The sequence below is a fragment of the Bombus affinis genome, chromosome 9 (genome assembly GCF_024516045.1).
Source record: "Bombus affinis isolate iyBomAffi1 chromosome 9, iyBomAffi1.2, whole genome shotgun sequence".
Classification (NCBI taxonomy): Eukaryota; Metazoa; Arthropoda; class Insecta; order Hymenoptera; family Apidae; genus Bombus; species Bombus affinis.
In genome coordinates, this window is record NC_066352.1 from 15483266 (window position 1) to 15510041 (window position 26776).

General features: G+C 40.9%; 1 protein-coding gene across 3 annotated transcripts in view; it reads right to left on the bottom strand.

The window, feature by feature from the left end:
• The window catches only part of LOC126920502 (homeotic protein spalt-major-like), a 73401-nt gene that overhangs the window by 44806 nt on the left and 1819 nt on the right, over positions 1-26776 (bottom strand). The window lies entirely within an intron of this gene.

Below are 26776 nucleotides of genomic sequence, written 5' to 3' on the forward strand. Positions count from 1 at the left end.
TAATAATGGGGGATAATATGGGGTGCCCTCGAACGTGAAACGCGCCCAATATCGGTGCATTCTGGCGAAAACCGGTGTGTAAACACAGAGTTACCGCGACATCCTGTCAATCCTGAGCCAGACCCCCCTCAAAACCTTCGTCGCGATAGGTTCACCCTCTTTTCGAAACCGGGAGAGGGGCAGAGGGGGGGGAGGCGAGGCAGCGATCGGACGCGTTATCTGATCGCGCCCTTTCTTCGGGGACCGTCGATACAAAGATTCCAGCGGGGCTTCGGCCCCGCTGTTTAATTCGGCACTCGTTACAGAACAGACATTCGAAAACTCGTTATGCCTCGTTTCTGCAGCCAGTTATGTCGTATATGAGTGGATTAAGAAGCGGCGAGGGGTTATTGTTCTGTCCGTCTTGGTCAGCGCATCGCTGATCGAATCGGTGGTGCGTTCGCTCGATCGAGCAAGGCTCGATGGAATATTTTATGCTCGAAGGGAATGTGTTGCAAATGGGCTGGAAATTTTAGTTATTCGGTCGTAACGGAAAGTTGTGATCGATCGTAAATACCAATTAGACTATAAATGTTTACTTATGTTAAAATAACGCGAATAAAATATTGCGTGAAATATTTAAAATATAGGTAATACGCGAGAACATACATACGACAAGTTGTATAATAATGAAACTGCTGTTTAAACCTTATCTGTTTACGTTTTATTCTATTTAGGTGTGATTTTACGATAAAGCGGAAGCACTTTGTTCTATATCGCTGGTAATTGATCGATCGTCGTATATAAAAATTTTCTACGAGAATTTCTAATCTGAAATCATTTGACGCAAGTGACGTATAAATATGCCAGTTCGTATATATTTATAGAGAAGAGATGTATGTATTTCTCGGTATCGTGGTACAAAGTTTCTCAACTATCGCGACGTACAATTTCACGCCGTGGAAACTTACTCGCTACGTCTGTAGCCGCTTTTATTGCGACGGAAACACAAAGACGTTACGTTACATTTAAAAAATTGGATGTCTCGGCCGCTTAGAGATAAGGAACCGCCACCGCGCGACGTCTCCACGACGCGACGCCCGTGAAACTTTCGCTGGAAACCGCTAGCGGCTATCTGTAGAAATGCGGCGGCGATTCAGCTGGTCCGTGTTAAGTGACTCAGTGCCGTTGTAAAGTCACGGCGTTAAACTCGACGACGCCGCCGCTCACGCTCGCCAATCAAGATTTTACGCCGCTGCCGGACAATTATGATATTTTACAGGTGATTTGGGGGGCATAAGCTTATCGTATATCGCGCTCACCGTACTGATAAGCGGGGAACGGCCGACTGGAAATATCTGAATCCGTTTGACCTTGGATCCGAGCCAAATCGCATTCGACGATCTCTTCGAGGTGCAAGCACTGTTTCGAGTTGATTTCAAGCCTCGTTTCGCGCTTCGTTTCGTCTCGCGTTACACGCGTTCAACGCTCACTCTCCTCCTAGAATTTGACGATCGCTGCTTCGAATATTCTAACTCGCATTTACGCACGTTATTCGATGACAAATCGTTTCGATCTGTTCGATCGAGAGAGGAAGTTCGATCGTACGGATATGGTTTTCTCGAAAACGTGCAAATGCTCTCTTTCACGGAAATATTCGCGCAAAGTAGACGCGTCTGCGAAGGGGCAAAGCAATGCCTATCTTCCATATCTAATTGACCGTTCTACGGACATCTCGTATAATTTTAAAATTGATTCGCGATTATTCGTAGATTTTGCCTCCACACCGAAGCAAACAAAATCCCGATAGCATGAGGTTAAAGCCACGAGGTAAAAGCTTCGAATCTACTTAAAGGTATTGTTTTCATTTTTCAAAGTACTCGCGAGACGTTCGAACTTATAGATATATTTGATCTCGTCGACGCGATGCGATGCGATGCGACGCGATGCGACGCGATACGATGGTAAGAAGAAACGGAAGCAGCCGTACTAGACTCGACTCCGAAACCCAACTCTAGTTCGACGAATGATCGGAATCGTAACTGCGGAGCTGGAAGAGACTCGGTAGCGGTACGGCTTCCTCCGTGTTGGTAGATGCGCCAAGGGATTGGATTTTCGGCCGCTCTTCCAACCCCTTCGTGCAAAGGGTTTCATCCCCCGGAACGTTCACGCGCTCGTTAGCATATGATACGAGTGGCGGGGCCCGAGGGTTGAATCCTCGGCCAATAACAATCCATTTTGGCCTGTCGACCGGCTCCTCTCGTCCTCCGCACCCCTCCCAGCATCCTGTATTACAATTCGCATTCGGGCTTCCTCCGCATGGCCCGTTTATTTGTCTGTCCATTGGTCGGACAGCTCAAAGCGTTCCGCCGCATGGGACGCCATTTTTTCTTCCCCTTCCTCCTCTCGCTTGTACTCACGCTGACCCGTTACTTCTCCGATTACGGAAATCTCGCGATCCGTGGGACCGACCAGACGGTCCTTTCCACCACCGACGATCTTTCGTTTTCTTCCTTTGGGGTGGACGCGGTTGCGAAACAAATTTCTCCGTTTCTCAGCATCTTCTGCATCTTTTGACGTTGAGAAAATTCATTATTTCGTGTAACGCGTAAATTATCTAAAAAAAAAAAAAAACTTGGCAAGTCCGGTTCGAATACTTTTAAATTCTAGAATCGATCGATTTCGAACATTTTATCGACGAGGCGCACGGAATCGCGCGAAAATTACTTGGATCAAATGTATCGTGGAAAGTGATTCGCAATACTATCTTCAATCATTACCAGCTGCATGCTGGTAGATTTTTCGCTTTGTTGCAATTTATTCGGTTTATACAGCAGGTAAGTAGGTTTCGTAGCAAGTATCGGTTAAGTCGAGTTAGTGAAGAATTTGTGCGATAGACTCGTATATAGTATAAGGAGAACACTGTAGCGATCATGGGTCTCTTCCGTAGATAAAGATAATTAAGAAAAACGAAGCTTAATTCGGTATCTTTTAGATAACTTGGCTGGCTCGCGTAATTCCTTATTACAACGTCAGCTTAATAAATTGATCAATAACGTCTCGTTTAACGTTCCACGTTTTCCTTCCTTTCGCCACTTCCAATGAAAATGTTACGAACCATTTGTTCAACTATCTCTCGTTACAATTACTTATATAGTTACTTATAAATACACTTATCGTACAATTTCAAATTTACGTAGGACGAGGTTATCGAAGAACGGCCACTACGTGACGCAGTCCGGGTATCGATGCAGATCCGTTCAACGAAGATCGCAGGAATTGCCTCCTCTCGATCGGAACTTTTGCTTCCAGTGGTTTCGTACGGTTTCTTTAAGTGGTAACGCGTGATTCGTTAATTAGAATTATACTTGTATCCTTAAGACGGACGTTTGAGAGTAACTATTACAGTAACAAGGTTCAAGCATTCGTCGGAATGCAGTACTTTTCTACCTCTACGATATCACGATTTTTCTTTTATATTATTTCGAATCGTGCGCGATCCATTTTGTTCTATCAAGTTAAAGACCACAACGTTTGACAGATCAAGTTGCATGTTTGTGTAGAGACGCGTTGTTGCGAAATACGTGTCTGTAAAAGCAAGACGCTTTTCGAAAGCATTTCTCGTTAGAGCACGATAATCGTAAAAATATGTTGATATTCCTCGACGAATGTCCTCTTTAAACATGCGAAACTCGGAGTATAAAGCAAATATCCGAAGATAATGTAAAAGCATTCGATGAAAAGCAGCGGAAATGCAATCGCGATTCGATAAACGATCCGCTAAGAGATCCCAGGAGAATCGGCATATTCGCGAGTGGCTCGTAAGCACCTGGTACCAGGCTGCTTCCAGGGGTGATTTTGGATCACGGGGACAGAGCGGGGGCAACGGAGAGGAGGAGAGAAAAAAAGCGGAGATGCTAATCTCTCGCATCGCGTCGAAGGGTGGAAACTGTGTGCTAATGCGATCCCGTTTAGCCAAGTCAGCTGGAAAACGGTGCAAGGAGCGCGCCCCAACCCACGAGTGCACGACTGGCGAAACACGGGACAGGGGATGCTCCCCATTAGTCGGCCGGAGGCCGTTTTCGATGTTGCGGCTCGAGGATCGTCATTATTTCGCGATATCCGCTCGGTTGGAAACATTTGGACATATTGTACCGCTCTCGATTCTCTCTGTCATTTCTACTCTCTGTTCACGAACGATCATTCTCACAGGCTAGGTGGTGCGATTATGAAGTCCACCCTGGGCTGGGACATGTATTTTTTTTATTTCGTACAGGGATTTTGGCTGCTAAGAGGCTTTTTCTATTCCCTTCTGCGTACAAAGTGATTTTTCAGGGGACAGTGACGACTGGTACGATTATTCGAGTAATTTTTTCTATTCTTCCATGTACCAGCGGTTATGACGGGATAGTTTGGGTCTGTCGACGCAAAAAAAAAAAAAAAAAAAAAAGAAGAAGAAGAGAAAACAAAGAACGTGTTCGGGGGCATCTGAGCACCATCGACATAACGAACCTGTAATTAACACGTGTGTCGCGCGATTCGCTCGATAGACGTATTTCTGTTTCTTAATAATCGCTGCGTTTCGTCCTCGGTTAATCGGTGGAATAGATATAACGTATTCCTCGGGTCGATAAATAAAAGAACTCGCAGAGATTGGAAGATTTAAAGCGATTAACGTGCTATATAGAAATTCTGAAATCGAAGAAGTCTACCTATTTCGTTAATTTCACCAGGCCACGCGATCATCGCCTCTTGTCGTTTGTATCGCGTCGAGTCTTTGTACGATAAATCTATACAAAATATACATTTCGTTCAGGATATCGTATAGGAAAATATGAAAATCATTGATGACTGCAGGGTCGATGATCGTAAAAAGTATTATAATAGATTCAACTTTGTTGAATATTTAAAGAAATCCAAGTATAAATTAGCTTTAATTAACTTATTCAAATTAGGTAGTACAAAGAGTTCAAACTTATCTCTCGTTTAGATTCAAATCTATTTAAAAGTATCGTGTTTTCTTGCTCAAGTATTCGTGAGACACGTACGAACCTTTGCAATCGGATTCAAACCCATTTGCGATATACTCGATCCCATCGATCGATCATCGTATTCCAAGATTCTCTCTTCTATCCTGTCTTTCCATCGCTTTATGGACAAAGTCGCGTTGCCGATGGAGAAAGAAACACGTCGCGGTAGGTGTAAAGTCGAGGATGGAGGGAGAAAATGGCGCATGGAGGTGTGAAACGCGACGTAAAGCGCAAATGGAAAGGAGCGAAGCCCCGGGGCCCGCTCGAATTCCGCCTCGCCGCTGGTTATTAGGCAAATACGACCTCGTCGATGATAACCCTTTCGCTCGGGGCTGAATAATATGGCACCCCTAAACGGGCGGCGTTTGATGTGACGCCGGTTCGCCGCGCCTCCCAGCCAATTTCGTTAAGCTTTCCCCGCGTCACCGTTCCCGCGTGTCATAATCGCACCCTCGTCAGTCCTCTAATCTTCCGGCCCGCGAATCGCGTCGCTTTTTCACCCACGATATTGTGAAACTGTTTGCTGTAATCGGTTAATGGGTTCCAGCTGCTACTTACCAATAACGCTTCGTAGTATTTATATCGTTCGTCTTTCCTTTTATCCATCGATTTACACGAACAAACGCCTTTTTGAAGCGTTATGCCTTACAGAGCTAAGTTCTTGTAGTTTCTTCGGTTATTCCTCTATTTCAAACCGATTGTCCAACCGAATTTCGAAGAAGCTGACAGTTTACTCCAGCATTTCATACGCACCAATCAAATATTTTCAATTGGTGAAAATAAACGGAAAGCGAAAGAATCCGCAAGCTGTCGCAACAATTTGCCACAGTTTTCCAGTCATAATGTTAAGTAACCGTAAAGAATAAAAAGAAAGGGATAGAGGCAATGATCTCGCGCGAGGATAGTCGACTGGATAACTTAAGCGAATCTAGTCTGAGTCATCCTGTCGTCGCGTCGGCAACGATCAGTAATAGTTATTTACGGCAATCGCAACTGCACCGATATTATGACGTCCCCTCTGATCATTGAAAGCAGGCTCGAAACAAGTTGTCCCGGCGCTGTTCGCGCGTTCAAACGCTCGCTTGGCGTCGAGCCAATTGGGCTGCTGCCCTTCACCTATGCCAGTGAACGATGTACGAAATTGGTTTCCCTGTCTGCCTGTGAAAAGTTTCACGCGCGAGATCCAGCCGGAGAACCGACCGGCCAGAATCGCCTAACGTTCCCAGAAATTAAAACCGACGCGACGCGACGCGACTATTCCATCGAACCTCGAGAACGTTGGCGCTTTAACCCGTAAATTCGTTGGTCGTCGAAATGCAAATGCGATTGGTAGGTTACGATCGAGTTGACGAATGCTCGAAACATAGCCAAGTAATTGTCAAGGATCCGATACTTTTTCTTCCATCGTTCTTATTACAGAAAGAAATACGTATGTAAGTGATCCTTGTCGCTGACGTTTTACTTCGCTCGATAAGATGATCCAGCTTCGTCGCTCTTTTATAATTTCTTCGTTAGATTTGCCTATTTTATCGAAATAGGTTTGAATAAAATGGACCAAGTAAACAGCTGACTCGAGATACCACGCGTCCTTTTTTTCTCTTTTGCAGTTTTCGCTCGCGGTAATCGTTCATTCGTTGGAGATGTCACAGTTTCTTCGATAAGTTCGATATGATTTGAAAGCAACCTCCATTAGCGATTGTCAATAGTTAACTGCTACCACCGGATGAGTTCGGTAAAGATTCGGCGATCGTTCGGTGAACGATAAGAAACGCGTCGGGAACAAAAGTTGGAACAAAGTCACCGACAGGCAGCTCTCCGAGCTGGCAGATTTCCGAGCTACGAGCTATAAGAGAAGAGGTGGCTGGTTTAGAGAAGGAGTTGCCTGGCTGCAATTCCTTCGGCCGAGCTCTGAATGAAAGTTATGAGGATGAATCTGACCGAGCAAGGCGGGGGTGGGCAGCGTTCAACGAAAAAGAATGGAGGATGAAGAGGCGAGAGTCTGAACTCCCATCGTCCCAGGCGTATCCACTTACAAGCGACACTATGGCCGTGCCGCGGCACGGCTAGATTTAGGCCAGATAATATACTGTTCTTCGTACGCATGCACGGAATTGCCCGGGAAAGATGATCGATGACCACCCGTTTACCGGTGGCCAGAAAATTTCTACGAACGACGATTGTTCCAACATCGTTTTATCCTCTCTCTGTAATAATGAATTTTATTCTTAGTAAAAATTCTTACTAAAATAATTTTCTCTACTTTTATACTTTGATGAAATGATTTTAAGCGAGCGACAGAAATAGCGTCGATAGTATTTCATTTTCACAGAGTTGCGATTTAGAAACCTAGCAGAATAGAAACGATCGTTATAACTTTATATTTGCGTGGATAATCAAAGTGATTACGTTCGATCTAATCTATCGTATTTCGTAAACTAGCATCTAAGAGTAACGGTTAAGAACTAATCGCTGTTACAACAAAGCAAAGAAACAGTTGGTAACAGAGATATTACTTGTAACGCTAAAGCGGTGGTCCACTTGTACTTAGAATAAACGAAACAACACAGTTTCATACGCGTGCAGAGGAATGCTCGAGAAAGACGATTAATAGCATACCTAATGACTATTCGAGAGAGGAAAATTCGTAGCTTCGCTTCCCTCGTTCTATGATTGGCTTACTAGCTAATCGGCCATCTTGCAACGATTTTGCCACGTCCTGGGTTTGCTTGTATTTTGCATAATTATTTTACAACAGTCACTACGTAATTGTTCCACGTTTCTCTTCCAACGACCATTCTATAATTATTCCGCGGCGGTTGTGCGTGTTCCTCCTACCGTGGTTGCTACGTAATAAATATAGCGTATAATTGTTCCTCGATCGAACATTGTTCTCTAAAAGCTGGCTAGTTTCGTTGTTCGAGGAAAGAGCACATCCTATTGTCCATGCTAAGCGCTATCGTTACGTGGATTTTTAATCGACTTTCTTTCAAGCTGCATTCCAATTATATTCGACTTGTAAACTAAGTTAGCGCTACAAAGTAAATGTTCACTTTAGGTAGGTTCGACAGAGCTATACGTTGTTTGAACGGCATTTAGCAAGAATTTTTCGCGGCAAAGTAGCTACTACGTTGGATAGGCCGGTAATAAAATAAAATCGCGAGTAAAAGAGTATCAATGAAAAATCGAGAATTTAAAAGCTGTTCAAAGAGGACCGTTGGTCGGTGCACGTTTCAGCTTGCTTTTATATTGTGAAAAGCTTCGCTTGTATCAAACTTTTCATATCTCGTTCAGCGTCGTATCGTCCAATAATCGTTGTACTTTTTCCCTAAATACGCTATTTGTTCCGGAAAAAGGCGGATATAACGTCATACGTTTCGTTTCAACGATGACTGTTTATATTATTCTACCCATTGATACAACGTTACATAATACATTACTTAGCAATACCTACTGATGTAATAGACGTTTGTATCCGTTTAGATAGGTACATAATTTGCGTATCGGTTGTAGATATTTGAATGAAAAGTAATTTTAGGATGCAAAAGTCTTTAATAAACGGTCTTTCGGAAATATCACCATCGCTGATTTCTAATATCGTTTAACAATTAATCATTGTTAAGCGTAAATATTTTCGAACGTCGTATGCGCGTAACGACCGTTATCGTTCCTCCTGCTATTCGTTGCTTGCTTTGACTCAGAACCGAACAATAAATAGAATGATAAACGATAAATATATTTTCATACGCGCATCGCTCAATGGGACAACGATCGATTCTCACTTAGTCGAACGCTAAAATCAATTAGGAAACATAGTCGCTATGCTAACAACAGCAAGTATCGGAATATAACGGAAGATAGAAGAGTAAATAAAGAGATAAAGAGTAGCGAAGCGGATGATCGATGGGAAGAATGGAAAACTGTCGGTACATGTCGAGTATATAAAAGATTGTTTAGAAAATCTTCGTTCTTTGTTTTCTTCGCGGCTCTCCGTTAATCGGAAAGTCGTAAAAAGAAAAAAGAAAAAAGAAAATAAAAAAGAAACAAAAAGAAGACAAGAGATCCCGTTAAAATTCAACGATGGATCGTCAATCTTGCTCCGCAAGGTTAATCGATTTCGCGAATCGATAATTACCAGCTCGTTACCATAAATTGTATATAATCGCGTATCGCGTCGGGAACACGATTGTCGGAACATCGTTTACCACGATCGCACGGAGATTATTATATCGAACGTTGGTGAAATTATTCGCCAGTTCGATACAAGGCCAGCCCTATTTAAATCGACGATATCTGAGAAATAATGCGCGCGATCGAACGAAGTATGTATAACTCTCGGCAGTCTATCGATCGAAAATCTCGTACCTTGATCTACTCGATCGTTCGATTTAAGAAAGTAGGATATCTTGCGATGCTCGTACATTCCGACAATGTTAGAAATATTCGCGATCGAGAAAATCATTGATTTTGAAAGCGATATCTCGTTCTTCGTTTGCATTCTCGATTTTCTTTTGAAAAGAAATATTTACGCGTCGGCCAATCCTATCTCGAGCGATAGATATTCACCATTTCGTTGGAGCAATCGCGCATAGGAACATCGCGATTACGATGGAAAATAAAACGAAAAATATTAATTTCGTCGTCGTTCGCGATCAGTTCTTCCTTAATACCGTGCTAACGAGTACACGCAAAGTACATAATTCGAATAAATTAATCGTACCAATCGGATAAATTTTGTCTATTTAAGTATCTTTGTTCCTCGAGCGCAGGGCGTCTATTCGAACGACAGACGATATTGGTATCAGAAAAACGAGAAAGATCAGGAGAAACGTATTTTTTATTTCTTATTTCTATTCGAGATCTTCGCTTCTGCCACTTATACGTCTTTCACCACTTTGAATCTTGAAATACTTGGAATACTTTGACTCACGATCGATCGAAAAACAAAACCGCCCTCCAGAAATTCCATTGGCTGGCAGGACAGCACCTTCGACGTGGCGAACGTCCAGTAATTACCCCTTAATATTATTTATATCCGACCGCGGTTATATCACGATCCGGTAGAAAGAGGATTGGCAAAGGAGGCTATCGCCGCTTTGGCGGTTTCACGCAAAACCTTGCGCGGCATTCCTTCGCGGAAGAGGCGAAGGTCGCCAATTATCGAAGGCGGCTTAATGCGAGCCACTATGACGGGTCATATTCAGCCCCCTTTTTGCTGGCGCGACGATTCCACGCGCGGCGTCAAAGTGTACCGGCCGCTTCGTAAATCCTCCGAGAGCGGCTTTCAACCCCCCTTCCTCCGGCCCCTTCCGCCTCGCTTTCTTTCCTTCAACCTCCTTTCATTCTATACGGTGTTTCACAAATAACCAACAATGCTCTAGCCATATAATACGCTGCATTTTATTTTCAATCTCTCGGATCCTGGTTTAACGACGATAGCGCGTCATCGAAGAAAAAATTCAATCGTAGAAACGATAGTATCGTTATAAAGAACGCCGAAATATCTGGATTTGAATTTTCTTACGCGTCAGCTTCTATCGTGGTAGAGCCGAACTTCTTATTATACGATCGTTAAAAAACGATCTGTCCGTCTGTCGATAGTAGTTTTGATAAAACGTCGATAAAACGTAGCAAGGATATAATAGGTACATATACCTATCGTCATACGTGCTTTCGATCATTCTCCAGCGACTTTTATCGCGACTGAACTTTAGGGCTAAGAGAGCGGCTGCATCGAATTTCATCGAATTTTATTCGATCGCTGTCTCGCGATATTAAAAAAAAAAAAAACTGAAACTATCTATCGATGTTAGAATTCGATGCAAATCGTTGTTCTAGACGCTAATAAATTTAAATAAGCAAATGTTTATGGAAATTCGTTGATTTTACCAAGGCGACGAAAGACCTAACGGACTTAAACAGAGGTTCGCGTTGTATCCTGCGGATATTATCCGTCGATGGATACGATTCAACGTATACAATATCGTACGGTACAGGCTGCAAGCTTTTATCACTCCTATTTGGGTCAATTTCCGGTCCATTTGCTCTGGAATAAAATGAGAAAGACTCGCTCGCAAAGTGGTTAGTTCGCACCGAGTCCATAATTTGCAAACAGACTGGATATCTTAATCAGGCACGGAGGACATGTTTACGACAAACTCGTCGTCGCGTATCGACGAAACGAGCCAGCTTCTTCGTAACTCGTCGAATCATAAATTGATTTTGTACGGAGCGATGCAAATAACAGGATAGTTATGTCGAACGATTATGAGTTGATTCGTCGATCGGCGTTATAATTTCGTGCCGTAGCTTACCGTAAAATATTCTCACCGCGTTTGATCGTACCCGATAAATCCGCGATCTTGGATAAAGACATCGGAAGTTACGAGGTTCTTGCTAGCAATTAGCGGAATCACGTTCCGAAAAGCGTCCTTTACGATGATATTAGGCGGAATTTATGATGGAATCGTCGGTAACCGAGAGAGCTGGCATCGATTTGCCCTTGTTAAATCGCCGACTACGATGAATTCGACGATCGTTCGTTCGACGGGTTAGGTTAATAATACGATAACCTAACGCGGATGAACTGTAACCAGAACGTACTTGTTCTTTCGCTTTTATCTTCCTTTTCGGAAATTATACACCTTTTTAAGGTATTTGAATGTTTCGGTAAAGATAAACGCTATCTTTAGGATATAATTGTAAGAAATAGCTAATTGAGTCGCTAAATGTTAAATGACATATCTGTCAGACTTAATTGAAATTCCTTTATCTTTACTAATTTTAACTTGTGTAATTATAGAGATATTTTAGACAAGGCGATCGGTCAAAGCGTAGAATGTGTAAGAGAAAATTGAAAATTTTCTGCGATAGATATCGTTCGTTTTCCAACGTCGATTTACGATCGACTCGGATGATCAATGGCGAAGCGACGCGGCGCGACGTGAGAAAGTTTTCCAGTCTCGGAATCGTTCGTAGAATAGTCGAGCAAGTCTGATACTGTCCGTGTCGAATCACGATCAATTTGTTCACGAAAATCTGCCTGTCGATCTTGGTCGTTCGTGACGCACGAAGAAGCAGCAATCACGATAACCAAACGAAAGCAGGATTATCCGGCTCCTAATGCGTCTTCCTATCTCTTATTTTCACAGTGCCTTGTTTCTACCGCGCTTCTACTGCACTTTTCTGACAAAATATACGTACCTAAGTACTCGTTTAATACCGGGATTAGGTCGATACGTCCTTCATCGATTCTACTTTTGCACGTTCGTTATTTATTTCTTGTCTAATATCCGGTCTATGTATTTGAATTTTTATACCGCATAACTCTATTTCTAGTTGTACGAAAGAACGTCTTAAACTTTCTCCTCTCTCTCTCTTAGTCTCTTTTAGTCTCCCTTTTGTCCTCGCCTTTTTCATCCCGTTTCTCCACAATAGCGCGTTCGCTACAGAATGACGCGATAATGACACCGAAAATATTCGCGCGCGACGGAGGTCAAGAAACCGGTAAGTCGACTTTGTCGACTGTAAAAAAAAAAAGCGAGTGTGCATTTCCCAGATTCCTGCCGCTCTGTCATTCATCCTCTTCTTTCTTCCTCTTTTTATTGCCCTCCATGACGATCTCTTCCTCCTCCTCGTTCGCTCCTTTTTTCCTTTTCTTTCTCAACGGCTGCGTACTTTTACAATTTTTCACAATCGATCGATATCGATCTATCGATTCTATCTACGATCTTCTTCTTTTCTATTTCGTTTCGTCTATCTTCTCTCGTCGATGCAACCGCGTATCTCTCCGTTTTCCTCTTTTTCGTCTTCGTTCGCTCTTTTCCTACCGTCGTTATCGCGATTATACATCTGCCCGTATTTCCAAGCCAATCGATATCGATCGAACATTATTACACATTATTATTCTCCCAGCGACGAGTTTTCTCCGACCTTTACGTTTCTTCTTCTATCGCCGAACGCATGGAACACTGTTTAATTCGATGATTAGATCGTTTCGGGAGCGCCTTTTTCCACTCGGTTTGCCAATCGTTGAATTTTTCCGTAGAATCAGCTTCGATATAATAAAATCTTAAAGGGCCTTCGTCCGACATTCGCGTCGTTGGTTACTAGTAATGGTTACGCGCGTCTCGATCGTTGTTTGTTTTATCGCGCGTATGGTGGATCTACTTGTCATGCTCCGATTGTTTTAGGATCGCGTACAAGTAGAATTCTTATCGCGATGATATTTTACGTCTTTCGATAGTTATTTCAGTGGTAATAACATAACCTTGGTTTACTATTCGATCGAACGATCAAATAAAGTAAAAACTCGAGCAACTCGAATTAGATACGAATAGCCGTATCGATTAGTCGTAGATTACGCGAAAGAAAATTTTACGATTGAAAACCGAATTAGCTATTTAAAAATATTTAGGCCTATTTGACGTGTCGCGTTTAAGCTAAAAGGGTTAGTTTTAGCCATGGCAAGTACTTGCGTAATTTCAAAATTTCCTTCGTGTTTCGATCAGCAGCGAATTCTTATTTCGAAGCAAATATCATAGAAACTAAACACGCGTATATTTGCTATATTTTGGTATTCCGATAACATGCTAAATTTGTATACATATGATAAAAAATATTTCATTTTCTTAGATAACTATGCTAATGCTAAAAGTGATATACATTCGACGCAAGATAAACACGTTGCTAAAGTTCTTTCCGGAGGAACGGAATCTTCCTTTGGCAAATATAATCAATTAAATTCAAGATTTATTTACCTTTCATTTAAATAAAATCCCTGATACACGCATAAATTCGCAAATGGATATATAAATTTGAATATATCGATGATATAAGAAGGAAGGGAAAAAATACATTTCCTTAGTTATTAATTTATTCGAATGTCACGCGCATCTATCCTCTGGTCGTTCTTCGTGTTTTTTTCGTTTATCGTAATTCACTTGAAACGAATTCGGTTAAAATCACAATTTCGTTACTATAAATTGCGTGCAACGTCTTTTTTTAAATTGCATTCTTCGTCTTTGATCGATCGTTTCGACATCGTCCATCCATTGCAAAACTAAACTGTTATAATTTCAATAAAGTCAGATAGATAGGTCGGCTCAGAGTATATAATCAGCTACCGTTTGCGAAATCACGATACAAAAGCAAACTGTTACTTTCGATCCGAGTCTAGTCTAGCGTATAGCGAGCGTACGCGTTCGCGACACGATAAATCGATCTATCAATAACTACCTGGGATCATCGACCGACATGACAGCGCGATGCTGATCCCGTGGGCCGGTCGTTGATGCGTGAGAAACCGCCGGTTTCTCTGTATTTGCATATTTCTCGCGAATGTCTATCGCGGCTCCGAAATAGCAGCACACGCCAACCGAGAACCATCGACCCATGATGCGTCCTAGCCACAATACGAAAATATCGAAGCGGGCGCAACGTATTCGCGAATGGATGAAAAACGCGCGGAATCCGCGCGATTAATTTACGATCTTGAAACTGGTTTGTCGGCTCGATAGTTTGCTCGTTCGCGTATTATTTCTCCCAGGGGTGGCGCTTTCCGGCCGCGGTTTTTGCCCGATCGCAGTCTCCCTTCCATCTTCTGGGTTCGCCTTTACAATATCCGAATGTTCCGAATTTTCTACATTTTCTACATTTTCTACATTTTCCACGCGTTCTAGATTTTCTAGATTTTCAGAATTTCTCCGAGACACGCTCCACGTAAATAGTCGCGGGCGCTTATTTCGACAAACGCATCTTCGAAGATTTCCAAGCTTTCGATGATTTAACTCGGCCAATAGATCGTTAAAAGGTTTATTCCGTACGAGAGACGATGACAAGAAACAACACTGATTTTACGGCGAGACTCGACGATTCTGTACGTTGTTAAACCGTGGCTGCAGAAACTATTTATCGTAGTACTTTATTTAGAGCGCGCATCGCATCTAAAAACTCACACTCGTCCTTACTCCCGTCCCAATCGCACATACCTCCTCCTAGTATTTATTATAGCCTGCTATCTGTTATAGCCTGTCAGTAGCACTGGCGGTATGTGACTAGAAAAATATGAAAATAGATGGTAGAACTTTAATAACAAGACGCTTCGTTGGAAAGTAAGCAAATATTTCTTATAGCGGTTATCGAAGGTGCCTATGATCTCGAAATCTCCGTTACGCGAGTTTTTACGTTACGATAAGACTCAAATAGCGCCGCTGTTATCGGTCACCGGGTAAATTAGATTATTAGTAGGAGTCGATTAAAAAACCAGGCTGCTGTTACGCGCCGACACACAAAGTAGACCTTTAGCCTAAACCGATTCGCCAGATGGAATACCACTATGCGTTTATATATTAGATACATGTATTAGCTATCGGCCTACTAATACCGGCCGAATTGCAAATTCAATCACAGACGCTAGAGCACGATTCGTGTATGACCGTCGATATCGAATACTATTATCGTATCAGCATTTTTCTAACTACGATATACACGCCATTCATAGACACTTTAGAACACTTTTTCAAGTTAAGATGGTTGGAATTAACGATAAGAAGCAGTACTGTCTTTTTATAGAATCGGCACGCTATAAATCGAAACGATTTGAATATTAAATATCTTTGTATCTTTGTATCGATATTGTATGCACATCGATCGAAAGAAATCCTTCGTGGCGATCGCGAACGCACCGTATTCACCCTGCCATAATTAACGTATTTCACTTTTTTCCACATTCCATTTCTCACGCTCACCTCGCAACGAAAGAAGAAAAGAACGAGCAGAAACAAAAGGACAGGTGGATGTTGGCGAGCGAACGAGACGCGTTCGAATGGCAACTCGCGGAGCTCGCGGAGCTCGCGGAACGAACAGGCCGGACGTAACGATGCCGAGCGACGCTTATATCGAGATCTATTAATATGCAGTCGAGCTGAACGTTAGACGGTGCTTAGTCTCTTGTCACGCGTATTACACACCCAATACACCCCCTTAATGCGTTGTCAACAACACGCTACTCGACACCAGTGTTCCACCGTTCCTCCGTCTGTCCGTGGCCTGTCGTTTAAATGGCCAAACTGTTTAACAAAACTGTCGCCAACTAATGATTCTCGAGCACACGATACCGTGTAACCGACAGGCTCGATCGTTTTTCACGCGATTCATCTTTCTCTTTGTTTTCTTTCGTTTTACGATTCCGGATCGATTACAATTTCCCATAATTCATAGACGAACCGACCGAAATGACCAACGTAAATTCTTTCAAATTCCTTAAATTCTTCATTTATTTAAAAAAAGAACGTTATATACTAACATACGCTTTTAAGCGTTTACGTCTATCTCGATCTTGGTAAAATATAAAAATAAAATATTTCTTCTTTACATATGTAGTAACATGTATATCCCGTTATCTTATTTTATTCTCTTTCTTTCTCTTCTCTTAATTATCTTACGTGTCGTAAGCATAATTAATCGAAGGAAAATTAATAATCGCCGCCACTAACGATAATAAGACAACGAACGCCGTCGCATAGTGGCACTTCCGGTTCTTAAAAATCGCGTTTTCGTATTATCGTATCGACATAGCGTTTAATCGCCACCTATCTTTCCTTCGCGTAACCTGCTTTCTTTATTACAGCTTTATTTCGTCTTAACGTTCCGTCGATTCACGGCGCATATCGTTTCTATCTTGGAAACTAAAATTCTATCTCGTATCTAAAGGGGGCTTGCTTCTTTCGCTTTTGTCTCTCGCACGCTTCTGCGAGATTTTGCCTTTCGATCGAGTATTTAAGAAATCGACTTCCACCGTTTTCTATAGTGATTTATGGCTTTAGTTCGGACGCGATGTTTCTCGTTTCCCCACGCCTGTTAGGCCTATTAATGCGTAATTTGTTTTAATGTAAACGCGATAGAGAATCAAAGACTCGCCACGAAAGGATAGTTGAAACAGGAGGGATGGTTCGGCTATCTCGAGATAGAAACGTAATAATTAAGACGTATGTATATATATATATATATATATATATATATATAGGAATTACGGCGAATCTAAATTTCCTTTCGACGTTTCATCGGTTTAATCAGCGAGTTTCCTATCTTTCAATTTTTAAGCCGATCGTCTTTCCACAAATTGGAAAATTCAACGTAAACGTATAATCGGTGATGCTGCGATCCTGACAAAAATGTTAACGCTTGGCGTATCGGTGGAGCGACGCTCGGCGTGCCTGGAATAAAAATTTTATAACTTCTTTAATTTATAGCATAATAAAACGAAACTTGGAAATAAAAGTTGTCTTGTCTCTTTCGAGAATTTTTAGTAGTCTGGCTTTGATGTATACGTAAATTCCATATCGTGTCTTGAACCCTGAGTAACACAGAACCGTGGTTTAACGTATCGCTCTTGTAATAAATATCTAGGTTCGTGTACGTACGCGTATCTCGATTATTATTCCACGTATTTCGCGGTCCAAGGATATGTCAATATTGACTTACGGACCAACCTATCGATAACTATCGGTAATTCGCGAATCAAACTAATCCTCTACTCTTATTATTTTCACAATGTAAAGATTTATAAACTAAATGACGAGGGTCGATGGATTTGCAAATCGGATCGTCATTATCAGTCGTATCGTCATTGACGTGGACCGCCGATTTCTAACATAAGCCGTGTAAGGCTATACCTTGTTGCTTTCTACATTGAACAAACTATCGCTGGTAAACACGGAAAAAGCTGTTATTTTAGAAAAAGTCTGACGATCGAACAACAATTTCTTCAAATATTTTTTATGGAGATTTCGTTCCAAAATATATATATATATATATATTAGGGAAAAATATACCGATAAAGTATAAATTAAACAACGATTCACGACATTTGGTTAAAGAGAAACATTCGACGTTACGATAAACGCAGCCAAACAGGAACAACGACGCCAAAGAAACATAAATTTGTTTACGCGATTAATAATTTCCATCGAGTATCGCATCCCGTTCGATTCGATATAAATTTGAAAAACTCGAGTATCTTCTATCTTCGACGGAGAAATCCTTTTTACGAAAGCGTACATGTTGAAAATTTCCTATTTTCGCGCGATACGTATGTACGCATAATCCATATTCGCCGTTGACGCCTCTAACGTAACAAGAGAATCTTCTCTTAAATCGTACGCGAAAATCGTCGCGAAAGAAAGTTGCAAATCCTTTGGCATTTACGAGTTTCTTTCCTATCGAAGCCGCGATTTCGACTGCTCGTCGTTTTAATCGCGATCAACCCGTTACACGCTGTATTCTCCGCGATTTGAATTCAATCGAGACAGTAAGTTGGATTCGCGGCGGCAAACACGCGAACGCATAACGACGTAACAATTATCGCAAAATATGATGCGATACGTAGATACAAGATTACCGAGTTTTATTAGAAATACCGTGCTAAGCGTGCAATTATTCGAATCGAATTAAAAATACGAATAACGAATTAGAGTCAATTAAATGTCAAACGACGATCATCGATTAAATATCAAATGCAACGCAATTAATAACATTCGAGCAAGTTTGAACGCAGAATTCTATATTTTCGTGGCGCAAAAGCACTGGAAAACACATTTGTCTTCGAAAGTAAAGACATTAAGTCGTAGTAACTGTGCGTTCGAACGATGATATATATAGCGATAAATATTCTTAATATTTATATAATCGACCATCGATAAGAAAATCGAATAAGCATAGTTTGAGGTATCGATCAATCGTATATAGACTTGAACTTGTCAGCTGAAACGAAGCATGAGAACAACTTTAGTATCATGGAAGAGCGAACCTGTTTGAACGTATACTATCGTATAATATTTAATAAGATTCGGCAATTTACACGTTCCACATCTTTTACACTTGAAACTAAAATACACAAGTCGGAACAGTGTCGAGCGTAAACGTATCCAAAGTCTTAATTATAGTATGTAAATTGGTTATTTTCGTACGAATAAAGGGTATTCGCTGTGAAACCTAATATAAATAAAATAATAGGAAATACAAGTAGAAAAAATGACGCTTTTCTCCTTGAATATAAAATAGAATCTCCACTCTTTATGAGAAACTGTGAATACAAATTGCTAGACTTTTACGCGATAAATCTCCTTCGATCTTAGTTAACAACTGAAATAAATGTACGTATAGGTATATTCGGATTTCTGTAGAAGAAAATTGCGTTCGAGGAGGCAGCTAAGCGATCAGGGACAAAAGTAAATGAACGATAAATACGCTTATTCGGTAGCCAGACATGTTTACAAACATAAAGCGTTACAAACATAATTGCGTCTTACGCATGCAGTAGCTTCGAACAAATGTAGCTACCGATCGACGTTTAACACCTTACCTTGTAATCGTGGAATTACTTTTCTCGAACGGTATTAGAGTCGCTATTTAAACAGCGGAGCGGAATGACCGGTTAGCTCGTTCGGTTAACAAACAGTCACAGGTATATAAATATTCGTGATCTAAAAACAGCCGATAAGAAGCACATATCGGACTACCTTGAAATTCTATCCATCGTTTGGAAAATATGATTGAATCGTCGTATGCAACGATTCCGAGACAATTTGCCATTACGAAGAAACGGCAAGGATGCTTGCCGCGGACCGAAGATTAATCGAGAAACACGGACTTTTGCACGTTCGACGATTCGTATCCCGGGGCACCGGCGATATCTCTGTTTATCGTTTAATCGAAGAACGCATAAGCCGGCCGGTTAACGCGAAATGAATGGCCGACAGCGTTGCTTAACTCGAAAACTGGACCTGTCGATCGGCTAGATTCGAACGATTCCTATCCATCGACATCTTCGCAACGCTCCACCGACTTTCGACTACATATTCGAAGAATCTGCGAATGAAGCTCGCGCGTCCAACCGTTTCGAACCAAACGAATCTAACCGTTTAAAAGATGTTATTTTAAAGCGGCGAGAATCTCGTATTCCTGGCCATTCGAGGAAGAATAACTGCCATTGCAAAGAATATTAGACGTACAATACGTAAAACGGCGAAAGAAATAGCTAATCTTAGTCGTATCAGCGACATCTCCATATCTGTACTTAATGTCAAACAACTTCATTTCCCGGATAAACGCGCAAACGTAAGATTTCTTTTTCTATCTTTCATTTTCATCGTTTTTATCGTAATAATCGTTCCGCTAAATCGTATTTTAATATTAATTGGAAACACCAGGGTTTCCGAGATTCGCGAAACAAACGAATCTTATGAAAAAAATGTGAACCGTGTCGTTAAAATAAAACTGGTAACGCCAACAACCTGCAAGTCGGTTCAGTAACCAGTCCGAGTAATTGTGATTTTGGAAACTTCGATCGATAGGAAGTAGACTATTTTTCTGAGAACTGTTCGCAAGATAGATTGGTAACGATAGATTACCGATACATTTGTAAGCAGGTTTTTATCGCGATATGCGATGGGATTTGAAAAGTTTGGTCGGAATACAGGTAAATCGCAAGTAACGTAGCTACTTGTGAAATGATCGCAAAATTGTTTCTAAGGCTACTATGTAACGTGCCATCATAGTACCGTATACGGACATGTAAAATAACGTAAAAGTAGCGGAGATCGATATTTTCATTTGGAATTGAAAGGAATATATCGCGATAAACGTGATATATATATATATATATATATATATATATATGATATATATGATATAGCGTATATCGTGAAAAGCGTAATCGAAAACGATGCAACGTATAGGCCATTTTTCGACATCTTAAAAACAGATAAGAATATTTCTTGGGAAATCGACGATGCACCGTGCACTATGATCGATGATATGGCTTATCGACGGATAACTAATAATCGACAAATGTTTGCGGAAACTTTGTTCGAACTAAAAGACACGCTTATCATCGAAAACTTTTTTCTCCGTGACTCACCGACGCGCGTCCTTTTCCTACGCGTACGATCTATTTTTTGACCGTATTTCTAGAAAATTACCGAATCGCTCTTTCGAAAGGAAACTTTTTCGAAAAGAAACGAGCAGCATATCGTTTAGAATAGAATTTTCGGGAATCTTTGGCGTAAAAAACGATTTTTGGAGAATTTTCAAGATTCTCGAGTTCCGATCGGCAAAATCGCGAGGTTTGTTCAAGCTTGTTTTGTTAAACTTTTCGAGAATTTATTATCGAATGTAAATTTCCCGTTCTAACGATGATCGTAAAGTTTATCATGGCCGAGACAGACGCGAAATTTTTAGCGTGCGCAACATCACTGGAAATGTCACTCTTCCTCGTGTATAAACAATCGATTAATACAGTGGCAAGTAGTCGGCTTATAGGCTGCATTTAACGTTACGGTTTGCTTAATCAACGATACGATTATTCTCCATGGAATTATTCTTTGAAATATTTTCAAGCTTGGTTTATTTACTTTTCTAGGAAAGCAAGTAGCGCTCGCCCTTTCTGTCAAGTTACTTTTGATTTGTCATCAAAATTATCTTTACAAAATCGGTTGACTGTCGCAAGACTATAATATCGTTAATTTATCAGACAATTTATCAAATATTTGTCGACAATTTTTGAAAACCGTTGCGGGCTCTTCCCATTTTTATCGTATTGTTCGAAGAACATAATATCCTAGATTTGCTGCAGCGTTCCTTAATTGCGGTTCAACGCGATAAACCATTTTAAATCATTAAAAGATAAATCATTTTAGTACTTTGGCATTTTCTTATCACTCACAGTCGCACGCGTCTCGCAAGTTCTAATATTAAATTATTACCGTTTCTCGAATGCCATTACGTTTGCGTTCAAACAGATCCGAATCGTTGCAACGAATTTCGAATCCTTCTCATCGAATTCTATTTATTCTTTCTCCGTCTTTCTTTTTCGACGAGTTCGAACGTTTGAAATTGTAACGCGTATAGATAGTTTCTGATTAATTTTTTGCAGAATGTCGGAGAAATCCGGTTTCGCGTGGTCGTTCCGTCAAATTCCTGGCGATATCCACCCACAGTTTAGCATTACAAATACCGGAACCTGGCGAAAGACAAAAAATACGAGGATCCAGCAAACCCTATCATCGCGCCATTCACCGGTGCACTTCTTATCTGCGTTTCTTTTCGGACTGCGTGCCGCGAGAGATTCACGAGGGTTCCGTGAAATTTCACGCGAACAATTCCTTTTTTCTTCCCCTTTTCTCTCTCTCTCTCTCTCTCTCTCTCTCTCTCTCTCTCTCTTTTTCTTCGGCCGTGCAGGATTCGATCTCAAAGGAATTTCACCACTTCGGATACGTCCGAGCTAATCAATTAACCGGTCGACTTTATCGAAAAAATTGCCGCGGACACTCTATCCGCCGGCTGGCGAGTATAGTTTTTCACCAAATTGTAACTCTTTTAGTTATATGTTAATCGCATCGGTTTGACGAATATTTTATGCCAATGCGACGAACGTGTTTGACAGATTGTGGAAATTCACGATTGAACGTCAAACGATTCTGGAGACGATAGATCGAGCTTATTGCTTGTATTTATACTTGTATATACAGCACCGCTGATTCTAATTAAAAAGAAAAAAGAAAAAAGAAAAGAAGGAAAAAGAGAAAAAAGAGAATAGAAACTTGGAATAAAATAATATCTTTGATCAATGGTATAACGTATTATTTGCGACAAGTGAAGGCGACTCGCAACAATTACGAACGTTCTTGTTGCAGGATTAGAAAAGTGGAAACACAAACATAAATAACACTGGAAATAGATATTCCAGGCAAGTGTGTATTATATACGTATATGTATATGTAGATGTATATGAAGATGTAGATGTTTATAATCGAAATGGTATCTATGGTAGGTATATGTAATTACGTATAGTATCTGAATAAACGTCAACGTTAATTTTTCATAAGCATTCGCGCGTTTCTAGTATAATTGGAAAGGAAGGAAATGTAAATATGTCATGATAGACTTGATCGTTTTAGCGATAAAGAAATTACCATGTTGGGCAGATTGCCAATTAAAATTAATCGTTTTCTTTCTTTGGTTAGTAGGTTAGAAATTTGTTAAAAAAGAGTATAAAAAAAAAAAAAAAAAAAAAAAAAAACAAAAGAAGAGTATCTGGTACAGTTGGTTGTACAGTTTGATAGAATATCGTACGCTCGTATCATAGACTCACGATATGGCAAAGTATATCATCCTTCCAAAGCGAAAATAGTAGCGGTGGAAGGAAATCGCGTTAAAACACACGTTAAAACATTAAAACATCGTAGAATGGTTAAATGATGGTTTCGAAGAGTCTGACGCCGTCGCAGCTAAACAGTTAATTTCACGCTAAAAATCCTCGTCGCCTTCTAATTCTATTAAACCCGATCGAAACCTTTAAAATGCCGCGCAGTCCGCGTTATCGCGTTACAGGACCGTATTGCTTTCCTCGCTTGCAGCAAAAACTGTTTACTATTTTGAAGAAAAGTAATTCGGTTTATCGCGGTAAGCGATAGAGCAGTAGGTTTGAGAAACGAAGCGATCGAAACGTTAATAACGAACATGTCGAATCGATCACCGTTTAACGCTCGAGGAAACCTCGATACGAGAAATATAAACAATCGGTTTGAAGAAATCGTGGACAAAGTATTACCTAGAAAGCATAAACGAAGTATTGTTTACAGCATTAGCGGATTCGCTGATATATACAACGTGTACAGCGTATGTTAAAAGATTTTCCGCTATTTCAAGCGTTTGTTAAGATATTCCGTTCAGTTATAAGATATAGCTACGTTGAAAAAGATTTAGCAACGGATTATGCTCTGTACATTTTATTTGTTAATCTATGCCCACGATTTAGTTCCACTATTATGTATCTAGGTTGGTTTTGCTTTCTTTTTCTCTTACATTATTACATCCGCTAATAAATATTATCGCCATAATTCAGCGGAATCTTTATTTATACCCGAACGGTATACATGCAATTTCACTCGATTTGACCGAATACAAACGGAGTATTTGTTGGAAAGAGTAGAAAATTATTTGTAATTTTAGAGATTACCGCTGCTAGATATTTGTCGAGTTTTAAAACGAACGTTCGCCCAACAAAGTCAAAGTCTCTGCCACGACCTGTTACCGAAACTTTCCCTCGAGCTGCGATTCACGTTCCGTTTACCGGTGTCTGTCGTTCGCTTACTCGCTATTTATATTTCCATGTTGCGAAGAAAAAAAGGACGGTAGATGAAAAAATTGGCGTAATTACGCTTCGTACAGAGGAGAAACGGCTATGAGAAATCCGTGAAATCATCGACTTACGTAGTTGTTCCGTATAACACAAGCGAAAAGTATTCAGCTCGAGCGGAAAGAATGAAAAGTTTACTTGCAAAAAGTAAATAACGACCACTTGGCAATTACTTTTAAGAGTACGATCAAATTGAAGACACTAATTTCGATGAAATTCCGTGTAACTTGTGACAAATAACTTTCTATTAACCGACAGAAGAAAAACTACTTGAAAACTCGTCCAAAACAATCGGAGAAACTTTACTGCGACGCGTTTCTTTTAATTAAAACGAATTTAATAGTCAACGTTGAATCGATAAAACTTTATCTTGCAAAAATTATTTTACTACCTTACTTGGGAAATTTATTATTTCGTGTACAAGGCGGTCGCAAGTCGAATCGATTAATTCCACTTTCTTTAATTTTCTAAATTTCATTAAACAGATAAAACGAAGATCAAACGAATGTTCAGCTGCGAAGAAAAAAATATCGCGTTTCCAGCAGTCGATTTGGTGCAACTTGGGAAATTGATATGGTTGCTGAACGGATCGTATAAATACATGCAACCTATCAAGACCGATCGAGAAATTACAAGTTACCGCAATTTTCAAATTCCTACTTTTATCGAGTGGTCATTCTTCTTTCGTTTCTTCTCGCCGATATCTTTCGCCGATATAAAGGACGTTACGCGCGAATCACAATTGCTCGTGATTCGACGTTATCTTGAAATTTCGCCAAATTCAAAGAGAACGCGAAACAACGTAATAATCTCACCGAGTTGATTAAGAATCTTGCGGATTCCGAGAATCGCAACGAACTTGGTGGTTCGATGCCTCGTTTCCAATTAGAAAATACAAGACACAGCTGACTACTTTCGTATTTGATATCGTTTTCTTGGAAAAAACGTACAATTCTGTCGACAAATAGATATCTACGTGGAGCATCGAATAACGAAACAAGGGAGGTGAAAAAACGAAGAAGTTGAACCGGCGAACGAAGAAATGGCATCGACGATGTTTTCGAAGATCGGAGTCGACTTACTCGATCGTTAGAGGGATACGTTTAACCTCCGCTGTTTGACACGACCGTTAAGAAGTACGCGTCAATGTTATTTTTGCTGCCTACGTTACGAAGCACATTTCTTTTACGACGAACGTTACTTCAACTCTATGATAGCGTTTATATTTTCAACAATGACGATTCTTTTACGTTTGTCCGAAACGTAAGAAACTATTTATCGATGGTATTGGCCGGTTGGATGGAACGAGCATTCGTCCTAGCGCCACCGTACTTTCGTTCAAGAAATTACGCTCGGATAAGTAAGAATTTAGCGGAAAAATGAGAATCGCAGGCACGAAACGTTGCTAAAACGTTTGAAACGAGTTCAACGTCGACCTACGGCAGGCGCGAACACAAGTGACAAGTGGCCTTAGCGGTCGTCGCGTTTTCGTGCGGGTCATCGCACTCGAGAAACGAGAAACCTGTCCTCGATGTTCGCGTTTCCCAGTTGAAAAGGAACGCGATCGACGAACTCCTGCTTCTAGTCGAGCACTTGAGTTTCGGGGAAACGCGAAACGCGAATCTGCCAGTTTGCCCCTTTGCCTCTTTCGATCTTCGCCTGAAATCTTCGTAACGATCTTCTATTCGTTCGCTACGGAAGTGTCATTATACCGATGCTACGAGGAACCAGATCGGCAGGATATTTTTCGCGCACTTTCAGCACAAACGGAGACGATAGGATTCGAAGCGGTTGGTTGACGGGTCGCGCCGCTACGAGTCCGACGGAGAGCTTCTGTGAATCGAGTTTCGATGACACTCGCGGCTGATCTCTCTACGCGACGCGCCACCACGCCGACGGCCACCGTTGCATCACCTTCCTTTCCAACCAGTTTTAATCGCTTATTTCCTGTAAAAGTGGCTCGAATGCACCAAAATGTATCGTTACGAGCCAAGTACGACGTTCGTACGACGTCGTCGAAGCTCGTTCGTTATACGAAGCTAAGAGCACGAAAGAATAATCAACGATAGCGCATCGAGCGATAACTAAGAACAAATAACCAACAACCAACAACCAACATCTAATATCTAATAACTAATATGGTAAGATAATTGTTACGAATTCTCGCGTTCCAGTCATCCAATCGCGATAAATCGTGCTTCAGGGCCTAAACGTCCGACTCCTCTCTACTATCTCTCTATCGTCTTTACTATCGTTTGTTATTATTTGCCTAACGTGACGTTTAACGTAACTCGTACGTATTACACTTTTTCTTCAAGTTGACAGATATTAGATAACCCGGCTTCTCGTTACAAGATCATCGATATTTCGTCGTAGTTAAATCGGCAGCCGTGTGGAATTCAATGCGGCTCGAAGGAGAATTCACCGAAGCTCCGCCAACAACTTTTGTGACGTGAAATGGGCGACATGTCCCAAGCCCGATGTAAAATTCAATACCTGATGGTGAGCGTTTTGCTTATCTTGGTAGAAGATCTTTTAGAAAGTTGTGGATATCGAACTAGTCGTCTTAGAT